We start from the raw sequence: 20,621 nt of genomic DNA on the forward strand, positions 1-20,621 counted from the left end.
TGCGTAGGTAATGGATGGTTGGATTGGACTCTTCATGTTTGGATCCTAGAACTATCGATGGAGAGATGACTAATGGGAGGAGAAAGCAGCTATCAGATGAAGATTTTAGTCACTAAGACACATACTTGAGCAGAAGGTCGCTTTGTTTTCCTTATGGAACACAACCACCTCTCTTTACATTAGTGCCGTCCAGCCAAAACTCGACATAATCTTGCTACATGTGACTGCTCATGTCCATATTGATTGATTTCTCCTGGGTCGACAGTGAAAATCAACTACAAGCCAATACGCTAGCCTACCAGCGGTGCTATTACCCGTCGGCCATCCAGGCTGATGCAGTTTCCCCGATGGAAACGTGGTGCCTCCCTGGTGATTTCCTTTGTATCGTTCTTATCAATTTTCTTTACATTATGATCACATCAAGTGTATCAACATATCCACTGCGCCAGGTTTATGGCAGGGATGCTGGGCTACCTTTGTTGGATTATTTCCTTGCACCTTATATTGTAGCCTCACTTGGAGGACATGGATTCCTAAGGACTTAATCTCCATGATGAATTTGATCAAGGGACAGAGCAACGTTCAATCAATAGTAACAAGGTGCGGTAGGGGTGATCGTCAAGTGTGAAAGACAACAATACAAATTATTGACTATTGTTGCGTAAGGTCTATTTTCTACGGCCAGCTCATTTCGTTCTTAGTTTATTGTTCAGATTGACACTGAAATTATTGTTCTGCTACAGGATTTCATACGAAGGAAGCATCAAAAAATCAGAAGTTAAAGAATATACGTTTGTAATAATGTTCTTTCTTTCCATATAGTGGACCATATAGGTAAATATAAGAATTGGAAAAGCCAATTTTAGTCTGAAGTTTTTGTTTTCACATGTTTTGTTAACAGGACAAGGTTGACATTACAGACATGTGTTCTGTATACTGGCCGATTTAGTTTATTTCCTGGCGAAGATGTTAATTGGCTATGTCCATCGTTCACTCTGAAGATAGAAAGTCTTATTTTTTGATGTACGGAGGTAAGGTAAAATGACGACAAGAATCTTCATGCTCTGATATCACATTCTTTGCATAGGGAAATAATTTCTAGGAAATGCAAAGATCCTATTAGCAATAGGTGTGGAGACATTTGCATCATTCCATATGACACTATATAATTAATATTTGTCTATTTTCCCTATTATATATTATTGTGTATACGGTTGTACTTCTCTTAATGATGGAAGAACGAAAATACTTACTCAGACGAGGGCGGTGACCACTCTACATCTGTAAGTTCTGTTCCAGTGCAAATTATTTCCTCACGATCTCTTAGTTAGATGACATGAATGGCTTAATGCAATTTTTCAGGTTTCGCTTGATGAGGCTGCATGCGTGGAAGAAAATAAGATGTTAACAATGTTAGATATTTTGGCGGGTAAATTAATCCATGTGATGCCATCTAAAGTAGATGCTTTTAGTCTATATATACATTTATTTCATTGAATTTACTTTTATCTCACATGGTTGGATTCGTGATACATAAATTAGCAGCATAAATCCGAAGCATAAATATTTTCGAGTAATTCTGAAGCATAAATTAGCAGCATAAATCCGAAACATAAACTCTTTTATTCGATATAAATGGTAGGTGCATAGATTAGAGTTTATAACCTGGAGCTCTTTTCCGACAGTAAAAGGGGTAATATAAGAGTTTCAGATCCCATGATGGTATCAAATCTGAGCACTGTTATTTGTGTATTCATTCTTTTGTTTCTAGATTTACTATTGGCACGTATATGTATAAAGGAAAAGTACAGAGGGAAATTTTACTTTCTACAAATCATAATTTATACTACGGTACTTCTCTGCTAGATGTAACTTACTAGATCCGATTGGCACATTTTCTTACAAGAGAAGTTAGCTAAATTGAAATATCCTATTTTTATGCATAGATCTAAAGGTATAAACGTTGCACCCCCATGGGGCAAGGAGAGGCTATCCACGCCACGCACGTCGCACGCACGGGCTGGGCAGTCGCCCCATTTTGTTTCCAATGAGTGGGCCACGTGGCGTTGTGTGATTGGATCGGCCCAAAAATATCTTTGACAGCCAAACGAGCGAACCAACCCTATCCCCACGTTTCCAATCCCCTCCTCTTTCGTCTCCTCCTCGAACTTGTTCTCGCGTGTCCACGCCTCCGCCCGCCGCCGGCTGGCGATTTCTCTCCCCGGCCCCTCCTCTCCCGTTCGTTCCCTCCTCGCCTCTCCCTCCTCCGGTCGATCTCCCGTCGTCGCCATAGCCGGCCCGGAGAAGCACCACCCTTGGGCGTAAGTGCCGCCTCCCGTCATCGCCATGGCGGCCAGTAGCCGACTGCCGCCTCCCGTCGTCGCCATGGCCGGACGGCAACAGCGCTAGCCTTGGCGTGAGCGTCGCGTGTGGCTCGAGCGGGCCGCTGGGCTTGGGCGGGATAAGGAATTTGTGAAAGCGGCCGCCGGTCCTTCTTATGGTGAAGAAGAGAAAGGGGCGTGGCCGCCGCTGTCACAGAGACGAACGTGTAGAGGTCGATCCGCAGGCAGGCCTCCTCGCCGGACCACCGTCCTCACTAGCCCAAGCCAAATAAGGTATATTGCTTCTGCAGCACCAGATGCAAGATCTCCTTTTGCTTTGTCTAAGATTTGTTCTGTTCTATTTCATCACAGCTTTGTTTCATATTTTGTTTTTCTTATTCTTCCTCCAATTACTCATTAGTTTTTTTGTATCAGATTTATGTTCATCTCAGCCCCCTTCCTTGGATCCTCGTGCTTGTTTTTCAGGTACTCACCTTCGTGGTGCTCAGTGGCTAGCCGATGGTGGTGTACTACCGCTGGTGAGAACTAGGAGAAGGAAGAGGACAGAAAGAGAGATGGAGCGGCAAGACTACTTGATCCCAGGTTTCTCCCTCCCTCTCTCTCAATCTTACTGCCCCTCCCAGGGATTAGGTTCCCACTTGCGCGTTTTCTCTTGTGAAAGATAGCTCTTGCAGATGCAGGACAAGATAAGAGAGAAGGGGCAAGTTCAGGTACACATCTTTGCAGAGATCCCATCCATAATCTACATTAGTACAAAGCCCCGGTTAATTTTCTGCCATCCTTTTGTTTGCTCATATACAATACATGATTCAGATTAGCACTCCCCAGCGTATGTGAGTTGGCACGCTAGGACTTGGGAAAGCTCAGCTCAGCCGTGGCCATGATGTGAATCCCTTCTAAATTTTCAGATAAGTTATTTTCTGATCAGGTGCATTTGATTAATTGTCCTATATATGAGTGGATATTTAGTTCTGGTGAAAGTATGATTTATTGTTCATATCAAAATACATATGAGGCTTGGGCTGTATAAGCACAAGATTGTGCTGAGCTTTATTTGTGGCTTGAAATTTAGATAGTTGCATCGATAAGTTCATACATGACATACAGTCATAATCATTTGCAAATTTCGTGTCTTTTAATGTTTCCAAATAATTTTCTGCTGCATAATGACTTTCCAACGTCCTCATGTATTGTGACATATATGTTAATGTTCATAATGATATGCTCGGTGCTTAGCATTAAAGAGGGTGTTTTTCTGGACGAGTCACTAACATCTCATGTTCCCAACCAGAGAGGAGGAAAGGCTCGCTCGGCAAGGTCCATGACATGCTAGCATTGGCAAAGTAAGTTTACATATTTCTTTTGTGGAGGACGTCGTCCGGCAGCAGGCTTCTTGTTATCTTACACGTCTTCTTCCGATGCCACCAGATCTATAAGCAACGACACATTGCTTCTCTTCGCTGGTTCTTGCAGTAGTACTCATGTAAATATATTTGACTGAATGGAGTAGGTCCAGGTCTCATATCCGCTCCTCCTTATGGTGTTGAGAGCTTGTGAGACATTTGGGTTAGTACAGATTCAGTTCTTATTGCCTCTTTTTTCTTACCTTTCATGAATTCAATCTGATTTGGTGTGCTCGCTAATTATACTTCTGGGAAGTTGCTAATTGCTTGATTCAGAATATTTCCCTCTTTTGTAAAAAATAGCATCCATCTACTATTTGTGACATACATAAGCCATTGGTATCTGGTTGGGCTTACTGAATGTGATATTACACATGGTCAATACTGGACATGGTGGATCAAAGTAGTACATAATATTTTTTTTCTACTTCCAGATAGGCGCTGGTGGTTTCACATATATGTTCCTATTGTGCGAAGGGTGTTGTGAGGCTACCATTGGTTGCAATAAACAGAAATTCCTAATCCTAGCTGACTATCTTCACTTGATTTATTAGTCTCCAGGTTAAAAAAAGATTTAGGTTATTTTGCCTCTTTTCTTCCTTATATAACCAGATGGTTATTTGACGGTTACTACTGCCTCCTGATTGTTCTATCCAAAAGTCGCTAAACGTTTGATCCAGAAATCCCCATTTTGTGAAAAATGTGATTTAGCTACTTTTTGTTTACATACATAAACATTACTATCTGTCTTCCTTGCACATGGTAAAGTAAGTAAATGAATTGTGATAACCATGTATGCAGATAGAAAGGTGTGCAAGAAGCTCGGCTAAAATCTGCAGCATTAGGCAGTGTGCGTCTTTGAACTGTCTTTAAACAGCCAATGCCATCTTTGATTAGTGTATAATGTTAGTCCGAGTCTCTCTGGTGCATGCTTTTTTGTGCGAGAAAATGCGGTAGATTACCTATCAAAAATCTCAGCTTCCACTATTTGCTGATATCCTATTTCTAGAAATATGTTTAGAGCTCTAAAAAGATTGGAGAAATCAAGGAGGATCTCACGGAATCCGTATTACAATGTTTACAATTCTTCCAAAATTTGCTGCAAGATTTGATTTTAGGCTCCTTTCCACCTATCTCGCTTGGTACTATGGTAGTACTAACATGAACATGTATAATTATGATTGTGTCACTACATTGAATAGTGTGTTGCTGCATGGTTAATTATGAGAGTAGAGATAACTCTGATGCTTCTCTTCCATGAATATCTTTTCTTATTTTACCTTTTGAATTTTTACTCTGTCTTCTTATGTTTTTGAAAAACATATACAATGGCTAGCAGCAGAGCACTAGCTGATCCGGTCCGCTCTACTTACTGACTGCTTAGTAAACAGGGTCTTTCTACATATTCTTATTTGTGTTGGATTCCTAACAACTGAACTGTATATATAGTCCTATTAATTAGTTCATTCTTCATGTTGATTTGTAGGTGCAATTACCTAAAGGAAGCTGTTTTATGGCTGAAAACAATGTTTTGCTAATTTTGCCCGCTATTATTTATTTGCATTGGCTTCTAATCTGTCTCTAAAGAGAATTTCATCGTCGTTTCTTATATACGCAGGTTGATTAAAACAAGGTATAATGGCTCTGTGCTGACCTGCATATGCATTCCGCATGCTCAAAGAGTTCCATTGATTTCTTCTATAATGTGTGCCAAAAGAATTAAAGGTGAGTTTTACTGGATGATGAAGCTTTCTATTTTAAACTTGTCTTTCACCGCCTCATTAGAGGCTGTGTTTTAGCCATAAGTAAAAAACACAATAGATAACTTGGGGATTTTTGTTGTTGTTGATACTACCGCTTATGCTAAAGTGGCTTAGTTGTCCACCCAAGAAAGATGATTAGTAAAAATCAGTGAGAGATTCACAATGAAGTTACCAGAAAACTAATCGGCATATCTATTAATGTATTGGTTTAACCAGATATGCTTGGGGTCCTAGATGTGTTCATGTTTTTCTTGATGTTTTGATATTCTGCGGGATGTCGGCGAACAGTTACAAGGTGCACATGATCTCCTGTTATTTTCTTGATGTCACCTGGTGAGATTTCTCCAGCTCCTCTTTGTGGCATAGGTTTTCTTGATGTCTTCACTAACTTATTTGTTGTACTTGCTCAAGAAGGCATTACTTCGTAAAATGAATATGCTTAGTTTGCTTGTATATTTTGGAACTTTTGTAATTCTCAAAAAATAGAGTTGTGTTTATTCTTATCTGGTGGATTTTATAATAGAAGATACAAGATTACAATAGGTGTAGAGTGCCTGCACTTCAAAATATGATGTTACCAGTCAGATTGTTTCAATTATGTAGCGTTTGTTTAAATATATTGCATATCACACCAGAAATGGTTAGTACCTACTGTACTGATTGATCATATTAGGAATTTCTCATTCATGAGGACTAGCTTATATTAGATGTTGCACACAATTATTTTGTTTATTTCAGAACGTAAGTATTCATGGTGTTGTAACTGGATGTTTGGACCTGAACATTGTTTTGAACAAATCATCCTATTCATATTTCTGTACACGAAAATGAATTCATGCCTACTTGCTTTATTCCTTTGTCAGTTTATTGCTGGTATATGTACTGATCAAAGAGGACGCTAGATTATTTTCTAAGAAAAAAAAAGAATCAAGAAAAGAGAATATTTATACCCGGTTTGGTGATTGGAAGCAATGCCTGGACTATATTAGTTGAAAATTATATTTAGACCCAAAGAGAGTCTTACAAGTTATAAATTATTTTATTTCAGTATATCAACTATAATTATGTGTACTGTAGTAGTATCTACTTTTAGTTTGTGCATTGATGGCTTCTGAAGAGAATTTCCCAATACCGGGTTCAAAGTTTGGTGGTTCAGATCAAAGGTGATGAAGCAATGTGTGTCCAGTCTATATTTCTCAAGTGAGACAATTAAAATACATTAACAATCACAGTAATGATGTCTTTTGTTTCTTCTGGATACTCAATGAATTGTTCCCCTGCAAAGATGTGTTTTTCTTATCAATGTTATGTTGTCTGATCAAAAATCATTGTTTCAGATTCATCAGGCGTTATTTCGCTAGATTGTTACCCTATGAATTGGGATCATTGTTTTCTTATACCTAGAATTTTTTATCTGATAGGTTATTTGTGATATTGCACCCAAATCTGATGTGCACCCGTGTTTGAATATGACCTTTTCATCGAAGAAGCTAACTTGTCTTGCTAGAAAGAGTATACCGCAGCAAATCATATGCAGTCCAAAGGATACCGAGGTACATCACATTGCTTCTCTTTGGTTTTTCTTGCAATAGTAGCATTGAAAATACAATTCACTAAATGAACATTTATGTGAACTGTTCCTTTGCAAAGATATGTAGATCTTCTTATTATCAATGCCATGTTGTTCGATTAGAAATCTTGGTTTCAGATGCCCTATGCATTAATTGGCTAGATCTTCACCATAATGATTGGGCTTCAGAAGCTACTACTAATTTCAATACATAATAGTTGAGTTTGTCTTATTCAGATTGGGACTGGTTGCCACCGGTATTGGCCTCACACCTTGTACTGCCTTTCTCACATCGCGCCGTTCGATGCCTCCATTTATGTCATTTTCTTGCACTGTATGCATCCATGGTGCTTCTAAGCTAGGCGAGGAGACGAGGACACTTGAGGCTGCTGGGCCTTTTTGCTACAGATTTTGGTATGTCTTTCAGTCTTGCAATTTTCATATGCCTGAATAGAAGATTATTTCTCTTTTAATTAATATACAAATTCTCGTGTTTCAGGAAATTCCTTGATGTTGGCCAATTATAATCCTTTATATGCAAGCCTCTAATTTCGGTTACATGGTTTCATAGTGTAGTGATTTTTCTTAATGGATTTTTCCCAATCTAATAATATACTAGATCAAGCGTTAGTGTAAGGTTAGTTTGTTCAGCAGCACCAGGCTGAGATGGAAGGCAAGCTCGCTTCTTCTGTTGTGGTCCTCATATATTTTTGTTATCAATTCATTTTGGAATTTCGCATTCGACATTTTGGTTTAGAACTCCAGCTACAAGCATATCTTTCATTTAGGTGAATAAAGATGTTAGATTAGTAGCTAAATCAGTGTGTATATTTGATTTTGTTTTTGTACCCAGCAGTGTCCAATACTATATTTGTCATTCATTGAACAGAAACGAGTGTGAGACCTACTGGCTGATTTCCATATGTGATGAATTCGCATGGAGTGCGGCTTCTGCCCCAGGTCAGCAACTGCTTGGCCTCCTCTGCCTCTTCTCCTATCGCCGGAGATGCCATGCAGCAGCGCAGAGCGTTTGGTGCAGGTTTACATTATTTCTTATCTTTCCCTCATGAGTTCTTTATTATTCTCATCCCTTTCTATTCAAAATTTTCTGTCATTGTACTTGCATATGGGGTCAATAATTGTTTTTGGAGGAAAATTTCATGGGTTGTTTTTGGAGGAGGGCTGTGATTACTATAGAAGTTTGATTTCTGAATTTTGCAGTGCTGACAAGAAGACACGAATCAGAGGCTATTTTACTGTGCCTATCCTTTTGAGTTATTGCTGGAAGTTTAATCACTGCCACAAGTAAATTTACTTGATTTCTTTTGGCTTTCAGTTTTATCGTTTATCTACATAAGTGAATTTAATTGCTTTCTTTTGGCTTTCAGTTTCATTGTTTATCTGCATATTGTTCATCTAATAATCAGTTGATAGCATGACACGTCGGAACCTTCATATGCCTTACAATTTCATGAATTATTAATCATTGTGCTTCCAGTAGCTACCTAACAACCATTTTGTTGTTTTTCACTTGTGGCATGGTATTGGCATGCTCCCTTTTTCTGGATGTACACATATATGGTTGTGGAAATGAGGGTTAGGATCTAAAAAAAATGGCGTATTACATTCTAAAAAAAATCTTATTTCCGTTCTAAAGTGCAACAAATAGGTTATGTTCATATGATACTTCTCTTCTTTGCTTCCGACATCTCATGCCTTGGCTGCATTTTTTTCAGTTTTACTCTTTCCATAGTCAGATGTGCCAACGACTATTTTCTAAGCACATTATTCCTTGGTGTTGGCTTCTTCACAATTCAAGAATGGATGATTATCTTTTAGCTTGGTTTTATTTGGGTGATATCAGTCTTGAATAACTATCAGTTATATTACTCTACCAATTACCACTGTTGCTGATGCTTTATATGCCTGCCAGATTGTACATTGGTTCCAATATAAATAGCAGATTCTAGCTTTCAAAAGATTTGCTACATCAAGACAACGCTATATAGATTTCCTTTTGTCATAAAAATTCAAAGTTAATTAGATGGTATCAAGGCTATTATATTTAGATTTTCCAAATGCTGTTAGCTAATGTAATATAATTCTTCTTTAGTGGTTACTGTTACAAATGTCAACCTGGGGGTATGCACATAATTTTGCTGCTAGCCTCTTTTTCAAGCTCCGTTTCTGATGCATGTGGAGATAACCACAATTTGTTTATTCTTGTGTATTCCGTACAGTATCTAATATTTCTTCTTTCCTGATGCCTCATTGTTGTGGTTCAGTAGTATTATCCTCCTTTCTGTACCAGTTATTTTAAAGTTGCTTCATGGTATTTCTCTGCTTAAATATAATTATGTATGATGCAATCTGTTTGCTTCCTTTATGGCTAGAAAGGATTGGAGATCTTATAGTGTGCTTACTTTTCTAATATGTTATACCTGTTTACCATCCTAGGTTTATCAAAGGTTTAATATCGTTCAATTCTCCTTGTTTCTTTATATTTTTTACCTTCATTAGTTTAGGTCCACACAAAAATAATAATTTTTCCACTCCATGGTTGCAGCTTGATGGAAACTGTCGTGATCTTGGCCAGTGTCATGCTGAGACCTATGCTGAGGAAGCTTCACCAGCATGAAAGCTGTGCTATTTTCGCTACATATATGTAGTGCATTCTTCTGCTTTGCTGTCTGGATGTATTTCACTCTTGTTTCAGTAATTTTCTTTATATGTCGATCAGCACTACTCTCACTTAATATAGCGGTTTGTAATTCGTTTATCAGTCCACAGGTCGGGGTCGGGCGCCTAGAGTTTATTAGCTATTACGTGGTGTCTGAATGTTTCTGTTTAGAAGCTTATAAGCTGTTACGTGATATCAACATTTCCCCGTATTGGAAAGACAAATTTAGAAGTTTTTGTATAATTTACAAATATCACTTGAAAGGAAATGACAAACTTTTATAATCTACAAATGAATAGCTGGTTGTTTATAAGTTCTACTACTCAAATGGTGAATTTTTATTGATTTGTGCCGCTGTATTTTCAAAGATTAATAATAGAAATTGTTTGACATAATATTCGTTAGTGTGAAAGGTGAGGCCGCGCGAAGGTGTGCCCCTAAATCTGATAGAGCCCGCCATCATAGTAATGGTTCTGCCCATGTATGATGCTCCGTTTGTTGTTCCGTGTGATTTATCCTAATTTTCTCCTAGCGACATCGTTTTGTGAAATCTAAGAAATGTATTATCATGTTGGCAATTAATTTTTTATCACTGCTATTTAAAAAGTACGATGACACGAGCTTCACGGGATCGTGCGCCAAGGCGCACATTTAAATCTAGTTATAATAATATCTACATACTTATTTCAAGTTCTAAACAAACTATATGTGACTTCAAAGTCTCAGCAAGAATAGACCCCACATAAATGACAATGTACTCAGCTTTATGAAATGTATTTGTATTTAGTTAAGATAATATAGAATGGATAACTTTTCAGCCCGCAAGATGAAGAGCTATTTTTCTACCCATGAAGCATAGACTTAAATTACTTATATTTTCAAGAACCATAATATCATAACATATGAACTATGGACAGTTGGATTATGATAATTCCAAAATAACTTTGAGGAAAAACATGTATGTATTATCTAAATAGAAAACATCATGTAATCAAGTAAAATTATTATAATTTTTGTATAATACCAAATAGAAATCCATGTACGCAATAAAAGATACTAATTATAATGCTCTATAAATTTCTAGCCTGTGCAGGTGCACGGGGTTGATGACTAGTTAGCAATAATGATGTTTAAAGAATTTATACTAATAACACTGCTATTACAATGCAAACAAAGTTCCATAGGTTTTTTTAATTTTCTCTTCAAACACCTCATGTCCTAACTCAAGATAAATACTATAAAGCTCTCTATTTTTTCATTGTTTTTCATTAAGCAACTAAAAGACTTAGTAGCCAAAGGATGTGAGTACCTTTTACATTACCTCCCCGGCAATAGCGCCAGAAAAGAGCTTGATGTCTACGCACGCTTCTATTTTTGTTGACAGTGTTGGACCTCCAAGTCCAGAGGTTTGTAGAACAGCAGCAAGTTTCCCTTAAGTGGATCACCCTAGGTTTATCGAACTCAGGAAGGTATATGTCAAAGATATCCCTCTCAAGCAACCCTGCAATTATGATACAAGAAGTCTCTTTTGTCCCCAAAACACCCAATACACTTGTCAGATGTATAGGTGCACTAGTTCAGTGAAAAGATAGTGAAATACAAGTAATATGGGTGATTATGAGTGGTAATTGCAATCTGAAATAAAAATGGCAGCAAGTAAACATGTAGCAGAACTGATTGTAAACGGTGTTTCAATGCTTGAAAACAAGGCCTAGGGATCGTACTTTCACTAGTGGAAACTCTCAATAATGATATTATAATTGAATACATAAATATTATCTCTTCACTACGCCACTCTGAACCACTCTCCGGTTGGATAACAAACACAAATTCACCACCTAGGGCTACATAAGCACTCATTAAAGTTCGCGTTCCCAATCTATGGACGCCCCATGCTATCACTTTGAGCATACAAAGATAGTACTAACAAGACACCATAATTCATAAGTATTTCTATAAATTAAGCTTAAGAGACACACACGATATGCACTCACACCGTGGGACAAGGTGTTTCCGGAGATCACATAATAAAACCACTTGAGTAGCATAATAGTTGAAGAATAACATCTACTTATTCAACTAGATTACAAAGTTCATGATCACATAAAGATCAAATAATGGGAGAGAGAGATAGACCACATAGATACCGGTAAAGCCCTCATCCTCGGGGGAGAACTACTCCCTCCTCACCACGGGAGTCAGCAACAACGATGAACATGGCGGTGGAGTCGATAGAGATGGCTCCGGGGGAAATTCCCCATCCCGGCAGGGTGCCGGAATAGAGACTTCTGTCCCCCGAAACTTGTCTTCGGCGGCGCGGGGCTATAGAATTTTTCGTGGACGGAGGCTAGATTATTTAGGGTTTTCGTGTCGGGAGGTAATTTATAGGCGGAAGGGCGAGGTTGGTCGGCACCCGAGGGCCCCACACCATGCCTAGGCGCGGCCAGAGGTGGGCCCGCGCCTAGGGGTGGTGTGGCCACCTCGGCGCCCTCCTCCGTCTCTGCTTTGGACTCCGTGTTCGTGTCGGGAAAAATAGGAACTTTGGTTTTTGTTTCGTCTAATTCCGAGAATATTTCCTGTACAACTTTTCTGAAATACAAAACAGCAGAAAACAGGAACTGGCACTGTGGCATCTTGTCAATAGGTTAGTTCCGGAAAATACATAAAAAGTTCCACAAAGTGTAAACAACACATATAGAAATTGATGTAAAACAAGCATGGAGCATCAAAAATTATAGATACGTTTGCATCGTATCAATGGTCTTCATGCCATTTTCTATAAAAGGTTCTGGGATTTGCTTGGGGATGATCTGATTAAGGCAGTCTTGTTCCAGAGGGATGGAATAGTACTACTATTGTGATGATCCCAAAGATTGAAAATCCTTAAAACGTAGCTTAATTTAGGCCAATTAGCCTGTGTAATGTGGTTTACATGGTCATCTAAAAAATGCTTTTAAACAGCCTGAAAGTTTACCTTCCTGAGATTATTAGTGATCACTAAAGCGCCTTTGTAACTAGGTGTTTGATTATTGATAACATCTTACTGGTCTATGAGAGTATACATACGATGAAGAAGAAGAATAAGGGAAACCGAGGTTTATGTGATGTGAAGTTTGACATGCATAAGGCATATGACTGTGTGGAGTGGGTCTATTTAGAGAAAATTATGATCAAGATGGGATTTCAGAGAAGATGGGTGGATATGGTTATGGCTTGATGTCTTCTGTACAATATAATGTAAGATTTAATTCTATGGAGACAGAAGCATTCTGACCTTCATGGGATTTAAGACAGGGGGACCATTATCCCCCTATCTTTTTCTTCTTGTGGCATAAGGTCTTTCTAGTATGATTAAGGGAGCAAAATTAAGGGGAGAAATTGAAGGGGTGCGTGTTTGTCGTGATGCACCCATGGTCTCTCATCTATTATTTGTTGATGACTCCCTGATACTAATGCATGTAGATAGGAAAAATGCATTGAAACTAAAGGAAATTCTGAACAGATATTGTGCAAGTTCACGCCAAAAAATAAGTGAGGCCATCGAGCTTATATTTCAGTCCTAATACTGTTGTGGAGGAGAGAGTTGAAGTATTCCAAATCCTGAATATCATGACGGAATCCTTGAGTGATAGATATCTTGGACTGGCGGCATTCATAGGCATTGATAAGAGCGAATATTTCAGACACTTAGTTGACAGAGTGATCGCAGGGATCAGTGGATGGAAAGAGAAACTTCTGAGTCTGGGAGGAAAGTAAAGTCTCATTAAAGCTATTGCTCAAGCTATACCAGTTTTTGCTATGATGGTTTTCAAAATTCCGAAAAACATTTGTAAAAGAATATTAGACACCATCTCTCAGTTCTGGTGGGGCGATAAGGAAGAGCAGAAACATATGCATTGGAAGGCTTGGTGAAAAATGTGTATTCCTAAGAAAAGTGGAGGTATGGGTTTTAGAGATTTACACTATTTTAATTTAGCTATGTTGTCTAAACAGGTTTGGAGGCTGTTGAGTGAACCTGAATTGCTATGTGCAAGAGTTCTCAGAGGGAAATATGTTCGTGATGGTCGGCTTCTTAATGCGACTTTGAAAAGTGGGAGCTCTTATACATGGCAAAGTATTATGGCTGGGCTGGAATGTTTCAAGAAGGGGTACATTTGGAGAGTGGGTGACGCAAGACAGATCAATATTTGGGAAGACAATTGGATCCCTTCAAGTCACAACTTGAAAGTCATGACTCCAAAAGAAAATAATCTGTTTACTCGTGTTAGTGATCTTATTAACCCAGTGGATGGTAATTGGGATGAAGATTTGTTAGAGGCTATGTTTTGGCCAGTGGATGCTCACAGAATCAGGCAAATTCCTTTGATACAGGATATAGAAGATTTAGTGGCATGTCACTATAATAAACTGGGTCTCTTTTCAGTTTGATTTTTTTACTATTACCAATGGGATTATAAATTCGGTAGAAACAACAGAAATACAAGTATTACCAAAGCTGCTTCATTGGGAAAAGTTATGGGGCCTATAGATTCCAAATAAGATAAAGATTTTCGGTTGGAGGTTTTTGCATGGGATGATTCCGTGTAAGGGAGTCCTTGCAAACCGACACATTGGAAATCAAGGGGGTTGCCCATTATGTAATGATGGATGTGAAGATATCAAACATATGCTCTTTACCTGCCATAGGGCGAAGGAGGTTTGGAGATGCTTGGGTTTAAGTGAGGCTCTTGATGAAATCCTAATCCAAGACAGATTAGGTTCAGTGATTGTGGAGGAGATCATAAGGAAGGGTGGTCATCTTCAATTCATGGATAACTTGGGTTTAGCTGAACTAGTTCTTTGTGCTGGGTGGTACATCTGGTGGGAAAGAAGGAAAAAAGTCCATGACGAGGAGGTACAAGTGCCTTATCATTTTGCGACATCCATTGTGATTATCACTAAAAATTATATGCAAGCTGTAAAGAAACCTCAGAGAAAGAAAGAGGTGGTTTGGTCGAAGCCAATGGAGGGCATGCTGAAAATTAATGTTGATGCAGCGTTTGATAGTCACTCGGGAAGGGGAGCTGCAGGTGTGGTAATAAGAAATTATACGGGTCAATGTATTGCTGCAGCCCAAAGATTTCTACCTTATGTGCTAGATGCACCTATGGTCGAAGCCTATGCTCCTCGAGAGGGACTAGTGTTGGCACCACACATTGGAATTAATAACTGAATTATCTAGACCGATTGCACACAGGTTGTGGAAACTATGAGAGACGGTGGATTTGGTGCTACAGTAGCTGCTGCTATATATGACGACTCTAAAATCATTTGGAGTGGCTTTGGCAAGGTGGATATGGAGCATTGTCATCGGGAAGCAAATCAAGTGGCGCATGAGCTTGCTAGAGATTCTTTCGAGTCTAGTAATTCTTGTATTTGGGTCGAGGAGCCCTGCTTGTGACGGTAAAGCACACGTCCGTTGGGAACCCCAAGAGGAAGGTATGATGCGTACAGCAGCGAGTTTTCCCTCAGTAAGAAACCAAGGTTATTGAACCAGTAGGAGATGAAGGCCACGTGAAGGTTGTTGGTGAAGGAGTGTAGTGCGGCGCAACACCATGGATTCCGGCGCCAACGTGGAACCTGCACAACACAATCAAAATACTTTGCCCCAACTTAACAGTGAGGTTGTCAATCTCCCCGGCTTGCTGAAAACAAAGGATTAAACGTATGGTGTGGAGAATGATGTTTGCTTGCAGAAAACAAAAGAACAATGATTGCAGTAGGTTGTATTTCAGATGTAAAAGAATGGACCGGGGTCCACAGTTCACTAGTGGTGTCTCTCCAATAAGATAAATAACATGTTGGGTGAACAAATTACGAGCTTGGGCAATTGACAAATAGAGAGGGCATAACAATGCACATACATATCATGATGACTACTGTGAGATTTACTTAGGGCATTACGACAAAGAACATAGACCACCATCCAGCATGCATCTATGCCTAAAAAGTCCACCTTCGGGTTAGCATCCGCACCCCTTCCAGTATTAAGTTGCAAACAACAGACAACTGCATTAAGTACTGTGCGTAATGTAAACAATACAAATATCCTTAGACAAAACATTGATGTTTTATACCTAGTGGCAATAGCACATCCACAACCTTAGAACTTTCTGTCACTGTCCCAGATTCAATGGAGGCATGAACCCACTATCTAGCATAAATACCCCCTCTTGGAGTTACAAGTATCAACTTGACCAGAGCCTCTACTAGCAACGGAGAGCATGCAAGATCATAAATAACACATATATGATAGATCGATAATCAACTTGACATAGTATTCCATATTCATCGGATCCCAACAAACACAACATGTAGCATTACAAATAGATGATCTTGATCATGATAGACAGCTCACAAGATCTAAACATGATGGCACAATAGGAGAAGACAACCATCTAGCTACTGCTATGGACCCATAGTCCAAGGATGAACTACTCACACATCAGTCCGGAGGCGGGCATGGTGATGTAGAGCCCTCCGGTGATGATTCCTCTCTCCGGCAGGGTGCCGGATGTGATCTTCAGAACCCCCCGAGATGGGGTTGACGGCGGCGGCGTCTCTGGAACTTTTCTCGTATTTTGGCTCTCTGTACTAGGGTTTTCCGATACGAAGGAATATATAGGCGAAGAGGCAGCGTCGGGGGAGTCCCGAGGTGGGCTCCCCACACCTCGGCGCGCCAGGAGGTGGGGCCGCGCCGCCCTATGGGGTGGCCCCCTGCTGGCCGTCTCCGACTCTTCTTCGATGTTCTGGAATACTCCGTGGAAAATAGGGCCGTGGGCTTTTGTTTTGTCCAATTCCGAGAATATTTCCTGTGTAGGATTTCTGAAACCAAAAACAGCAGAAAACGGAAGCGGCGCTTCGGCATCTTGTTAATAGGTTAGTACCTGAAAATGCATAAAAATGATATAAAGTGTATATAAAACATGTGAGTATTGTCATAAAACTAGCATGGAACATAAGAAATTATAGATACGTTGGAGACGTATCAAGCATCCCAAGCTTAGTTCCTACTCGCCCTCGAGTAGGTAAACGATAAAAAGAATAATTTCTGAAGTGACATGCTACCAACATAATCTTGATCAATACTATTGTAAAGCATATGAGATGAATGAATTGACTCGAAGCAATGGTCTATAGTTTACTAACAAATAGATAATGACTAAACAACTGAATCATATAGCAAAGACTTTTCATGAACAGTACTTTCAAGACAAGCATCAAAAAGTCTTGCATAAGAGTTAATTCATAAAGCAATAGATTCTTAATAGAAGGTTTTGAAGCAACACAAAGGAAGATTTAAGTTTCAGCAATTGCTTTCAACTTTCAACATGTCTATCTCATGGATAATTGTCAACACAAAGTAATATGATGAGTGCAATAAGCAAGCATGTAAGAATCAATGCACACAGTTGACAGAAGTGTTTGCTTCTAAGATGGAAGGAAGTAGGTAAACTGACTCAACATAAAGTAAAATAAAGGCCCTTTGCAGAGGGAAGCGGGGATTAAATCATGTGCTAGAGCTTTTCAAGTTTTGAAATCATATAGAGAGCATAAAAGTAAAGTTTTGAGAGGTGTTTGTTGTTGTCAACGAATGGTAGTGGGCACTCTAACCCCCTCGTCAAACAGACTTTCAAAGAGCGGCTCCCATGAAAGACGTTATCTCTACCAGCAAGGTAGATCATCCCTCTTCTCTTTTGTTTACACATGTATTTAAGTTTTATTTATGGATGACACTCCTCCCAACCTTTTGCTTTCACAAGCCATGGCTAACCGAATCCTCGGGTGCCTTCCAACATTTCACATACCATGGATGAGTGTCTATTTGCAAAATTAAGTTGCTTACTAATGAATCAGGGCAAAACATGTGAAGAGAATTATTAATGAAAGTTAATTAATTGGGCTGGGAACCCCGTTGCCAGCTCTTTTTGCAAAATTATTGGATAAGCGGATGAAGCCACTAGTCCATTTGTGAAAGTCTGCCCAACAAGATTGAAAGATCAAAAACCACATACTTTCTCATGAGCTATAAAACATTGACACAAATAAGAGATGATAACTTTTGAATTGTTTAAAGGTAGCACATGAAGTATTTACTTGGAACGGCAGAAAAATACCACATAGTAGGTAGTTATGGTGGACACAAATGGCATAGGTTTTGGCTCAAGGTTTTAGATGCACGAGAAGCATTCCCTCTCAGTACAAGGCTTTGGCTAGCAAGGTTGTTTGAAGCAACACAAGTATGAACCGGTATAGCAAAACTTACATAAGAACATATTGCAAGCATTATAAGACTCTACACTGTCTTCCTTGTTGCTCAAACACTTTTACCAGAAAATATCTAGACCTTAGAGAGACCAATCATGCAAACCAAATTTCAACAAGCTCTACGGTAGTTCTCCACTAATAGGTTTAAACTACATGATGCAAGAGCTTAAACATGACCTACTTGAGAGCTCAAAAAAATTGCCAAGTATCAAATTATTCAAGATAATATACCAATTACCACATGAAGCATTTTCTGTTTCCAATAGCAATAAGTGCAGCAACTTTCAACTTTTGCCATGAACATTAAAAGTAAAACGAAGAACACCAGTGTTCATATGAAAAAGTGGAACGTGTCTTTCTCCCACACAAGCATGTTAGGATCCGATTTTATTCAAACACAAACAAAAATAAAAGCACACAGACGCTCCAAGTAAAGCACATAAGATGTAACGGAATAAAAATATAGTTTCACTAGAGGTGACCTGGTAAGTTGTTGATGAAGAAGGGGATGCCTTGGGCATCCCCAAGCTTAGATGCTTGAGTCTTCTTGAAATATGCAGGGATGAACCACGGGGCATCCCCAAGCTTAGACTTTTCACTCTTCTTGATCATATTATATCATCCTCCTCTCTTGATCCTTGAAAACTTCCTCCACACCAGACTCAAAACAATCTCATTAGAGGGTTAGTGCATAATCAAAAACTCACATATTCAACACTTCTGGACATTACCCAAGGTTACTGAAATTTAATGGAGCAAAGAAACCCACTCAAACACAGTAAAAGAGGCAATGCGAAATAAAAGACAGAATCTGTCAAAACAGAACAGTCCGTAAAGACGAATTTTTTCGAGGCACTTAACTTGCTAAGATGGAAAAGCTAAAATTGAATGAAAGTTGCGTACATATCTGAGGATTACTCATGATTTGTTTCAAGATTTTACGAATTTCCTACAGAGAGAACAGCTCAAATTCGTGACAGCTAAAAATCTGTTCCTGCGCAGAAATCCAAATCTAGTATCAACTTTCTATCAAAGACTTTACTTGGCACAACAATGCAATAAAGTAAAGATACAAAGGTATTTCTACAGTAGTAACAAGCACCTTGACTCAAATATAAAACAAAAATTGCAGAAATAAAATAGTGGGTTGTCTCCCATAAGCGCTTTTCTTTAACGCCTTTCACCTAGGCGCAGAAAGTGAAAATCAAGTAACATCAAGAGAAGAAGCATCAACATCATAATTTGTTCTAATAATAGAATCAAAAGGCATCTTCATTCTCTTTTTAGGGAAGTGTTCCATACCTTTCTTAAGAGGGAATTGATATTTAATATTTCCTTCTTTCATATCAATAATAGCACCAACGGTTCGAAGAAAGGGTCTTCTTACCTTGAGGAGTCCTTTCAGTGTGCCATTCAGAGTAGTTGATCATCATATCATCAAGAACTTTGTTGCAGCACCCAAAGTGATGGACATAAAAGTACCCCAGCAGCTGAATCCAATAGGTTCTTTGAAGAAAATTTTTATCCTGCATAAAAGGTTTGGATGATCATCCAAGTAGTTAGTCCATGGGTAGGGCAATTCTTTACCAAAGATTTCATTCTCTCCCATGCTTGGGCAACATGTTCATTATCCAATTGCTTAAAATTCATAATGCTACTTCTCAAAGATATAATTTTAGCAGGAGGATAATATCTTCCAATGAAAGCATCTTTACATTTAGTCCATGAATCAATACTATTTTTAGGCAAAGATAGCAACCAATCTTTAGCTCTTCCTCTTAAGGAGAAAGGAAACAATTTCAATTTTATAATATCCCCATCTACATCCTTATACTTTTTCATTTCACAAAGTTCAACAAAATTATTAAGATGGGCAGCAGCATCATCAGTACTAACACCAGAAAATTGCTCTCTCATAACAAGATTTAGTAAAGCAGGTTTAATTTCATAAAATTCTCGTCGTGGAAGCAGGTGGAGCAATAGGAGTGCATATGAAATCATTATTATTGGTGCTAGTGAAGTCAAACAACTTAGTGTTCTCAGGAGTACTCATTTTAGCAATAATAAATAAAGCAAACCGAATTAAGTAAAGTAAAACAAGTAACTAATTTTTTTGTGTTTTTGATATAGAGAAAGCAAACAAGACAGAAAATAAAATAAAGCAAGACAATAAACAAAGTAAAGAGATTGGGTGTGAGAGACTCCCCTTGCAGCTTGTCTTGATCTACCCGGCAACGGCGCCAGAAAAGTAGCTGCTGGTGATGGTAAAGCACACGTCCGTTGGGAACCCCAAGAGGAAGGTATGATGCGTACTGCAGCGAGTTTTCCCTCAGTAAGAAACCAAGGTTATCGAACCAGTAGGAGATGAAGGCCACGTGAAGGTTGTTTGTGAAGGAGTGTAGTGCGGCGCAACACCAGGGATTCCGGCGCCAACGTGGAACCTGCACAACACAATCAAAATACTTTGCCCCAACTTAAGAGTGAGGTTGTCAATCTCACCGGCTTGCTGAAAACAAAGGATTAAACGTATGGTGTGGAGAATGATGTTTGCTTGCG

At 38.9% G+C, this 20,621-nt stretch overlaps 2 long non-coding RNA genes across 15 annotated transcripts; both read left to right on the forward strand.

Annotated features, from left to right (window-relative positions):
- The first annotated feature begins 2,414 nt into the window (after positions 1-2,414).
- Positions 2,415-5,388, forward strand: LOC124703023. 7 transcript variants are annotated; one of them, XR_007002880.1, is made up of 6 exons: positions 2,416-2,615; positions 2,808-3,052; positions 3,156-3,685; positions 3,771-3,908; positions 4,547-4,595; positions 5,364-5,388. It is a non-coding gene; the product is annotated as an uncharacterized LOC124703023 (long non-coding RNA). The 7 variants fall into 7 exon arrangements; XR_007002876.1 differs by having other exon boundaries at positions 2,415-2,615; positions 3,771-4,595; XR_007002877.1 differs by lacking the exon at positions 5,364-5,388 and having other exon boundaries at positions 2,417-2,615; positions 4,547-4,798.
- Positions 5,389-5,399: 11 nt separating this feature from the next.
- Positions 5,400-10,044, forward strand: LOC124703022. Of its 8 annotated transcripts, XR_007002871.1 has the most exons (5): positions 5,421-7,061; positions 7,316-7,492; positions 7,578-8,117; positions 8,300-8,383; positions 9,645-10,044. It is a non-coding gene; the product is annotated as an uncharacterized LOC124703022 (long non-coding RNA). The 8 variants fall into 8 exon arrangements; XR_007002870.1 differs by having other exon boundaries at positions 5,400-5,470; positions 5,725-7,061; positions 7,578-10,044; XR_007002869.1 differs by having other exon boundaries at positions 7,578-8,383.
- Positions 10,045-20,621: the final 10,577 nt, after the last annotated feature.

This window comes from Lolium rigidum, chromosome 3 (genome assembly GCF_022539505.1).
Source record: "Lolium rigidum isolate FL_2022 chromosome 3, APGP_CSIRO_Lrig_0.1, whole genome shotgun sequence".
In the NCBI taxonomy this organism is placed as follows: domain Eukaryota; kingdom Viridiplantae; phylum Streptophyta; class Magnoliopsida; order Poales; family Poaceae; genus Lolium; species Lolium rigidum.